General features: G+C 40.8%; 1 pseudogene; it reads right to left on the bottom strand.

Moving 5' to 3' along the window:
• Positions 1-466: 466 nt before the first annotated feature.
• LOC117283976 lies at positions 467-1,475 on the bottom strand (annotated as a pseudogene).
• Between the last annotated feature and the right edge of the window lie 833 nt (positions 1,476-2,308).

Here is a 2,308-nt window from a genome sequence, read left to right as displayed (position 1 = left end):
GTGTGTGTGTGTGTGTGTGTGTGTGTATATATATATATATATATATATATCCTTGAGGCTATAAATAAGTACATGAACTGGGACTTCTTGATGGGCTTGGATCCCATGTGATATATTAAATGATGTTGCACCGAGTGGACAGCAGTGATGAGTCTAAACCCTGGCTCTGATTTGGCGGAGTTTGTCCTGACAAGGATTATCAAAGATGCCCTGGGGGAGGCACTGTTCGTGGAGAAGCCTCTGGCCAACAGGGTGTCTTCAGCATATAGCCTGAAGCATTCATTCTCATGGATAGTCTCTTCCAGGGCCTTGTCCCCCAAAGAACCCCTCACTTCAAAGTAGGCTGCTGAAAGGAGGCAGATGAGGGCTATGGGGTTGGGCAGCCTCTGCCAGCTAGAGTTTAGGACCCTGGTCTAGATCTGTGTGCTTGTGCAGAGTTGAACTTATTGCGTTTAGTAATGTACGTTTAGTATGTATGCCATAGAGCCATGCCTGCCTTCTCACTGATCTGCATGTGCCACCAGGCATCTGACTTCTTATCTGTTACCTCTGCCTTAGTTCTACCTTGAAAGCTGATCCCATTAAAAAATGAAAGACTGGAATTCAACAATGGTGTAGCACTCTACCTCAATAGGAGCTGTGGTGGCTTGGGCAATTGAAACCCCAGACTGAATTCTTTCTGTGATGAAGTTCTTATCCTTAGGTTTGGATGGTTGATCTGGTCCCTCTGAGGGGCAATCCTAGCTATAGCTGGAGAGCCTTGGGCCAACTTGGAGATGGTCCCTTAAGGAGTCCAGAACCTACCATAGAAGATGTTGTGGAAAGTGAGTGAGCTGATCTTGGTGATGAAGAGTTGGAGTCCTCATGAAAAGGCAGAGTCTCCTTGTACCCAGATGCCTTCTTGTCCAGCAGATTGTTGATGCCATGATGTCACCAGTGATCTTCAGTGGGCCTTCCAGGTTCTTCTTCCAAGTTGACAGGTCATCTTTGGGCTTCTTTAGGTAAGATGCTGGTGGCATCCCTCTTTGCCCAGATATCTGATGTACCATTGGCCCTCCAAATGCTTCTGGAAAACCTCCACAGTAATACCCTTCTCAAAGCCAATCTTGTCCTGCTTTGGCTGGTGTAGGGATGGATGCCAACATATTTCTTCTCTTACTCAAGACCCCCCAGAGGCCTTGATGTTCAAGTAATCTTGTGTACTATTCTAGGCCTTGAGGTAGGAAGTTAGCCTTACTCTTTAGAACTACTTAACCACCACACACTCTTGCTTTTCCCAATGACATCTATCATCAATTTGACCTAAAGTTTGGCACCAAGATCTTCTGCTTCTTATAGTTTGATACCATCACACAATGGTCTATGATCATGGGCTCGGTATTGGTGTTGACAACTGATTTTATTTTGAAACTGCTAATGTATCTGAAAAAAGAAGCAATAACAGACACAAAGTAGTTAGGGCCAGATAGAGCCATGAGGCTGCAGGGAAGAAGGGGGCTCACTGGTGAGCTGTAGTTTGTTCCTGTTTCTTCTGCTTGGGAAAAGTCCACAGTCCAATGAGTTGCACCATCTACAGCCGCACACACTGTGCACTATGCTGCTCACTTGCAGGCTTTGTTTTCTGATTTGAAGAATATTTTTGCTGGTTTGGGCTTTTAGGTTAAGCATTTTTCTCTCTCCTTTTTCTTTATCACTTTAAAGATGTTGTTCCACTGTTTTTTGGCTTTCATGTCTCTGAAAAGAAGTCTGCTGTCACCTTGGTTATTCTTACTCTGCAGGTAGTAAATCTTTTTCTGTTTGCTTTTGAAATTTTCCCTTCATCACTGGTTTTCTAGCAATTTGAAAATCATGTCATGCTTTTTTCATGTTTGTAATTCATCGAGACTCTTATATTTGTAAATTTATAATTTTCATCAAATTTGGAAAAATTCTTGCCATAATTTCCTCATATATTTTTCTATTCCTTTACTTCTTTCCCTCTGGGGCTTCACTTATTAGATTACTTGTTATTATTCCACAAGTCACATAAAGTGTTGCTTTTTTCATTTTCGTCTTCTCTCTGTGTGCTTCATTTTGGATGACACTTTATATTTCTGTTCTCTCTAAGTCACTGACATTTTTTCCTGCAGTGTCTTATCTGCTTTTCAACTCATATAGTAAAAATTTTATTTCTAATATTATATTCTTTTTCCTTAGTTCTACTTGATTTTTTTAATTTATACTTTTCATTATATTTTTATTTTGCTTTAAATTCTTTTATATAGCTATGCTAGCTACTTCAATGTTGTCTCCTAGTTTCATTATCTCT

This window comes from Fukomys damarensis, unplaced genomic scaffold, assembly GCF_012274545.1.
Source record: "Fukomys damarensis isolate Sample0158 unplaced genomic scaffold, DMR_v1.0_HiC HiC_scaffold_33, whole genome shotgun sequence".
Lineage (NCBI taxonomy): Eukaryota > Metazoa > Chordata > Mammalia > Rodentia > Bathyergidae > Fukomys > Fukomys damarensis.
The sequence above is the reverse complement of the archived record's forward strand: the minus strand, read 5'-3'. Positions and strand labels throughout refer to the sequence as shown.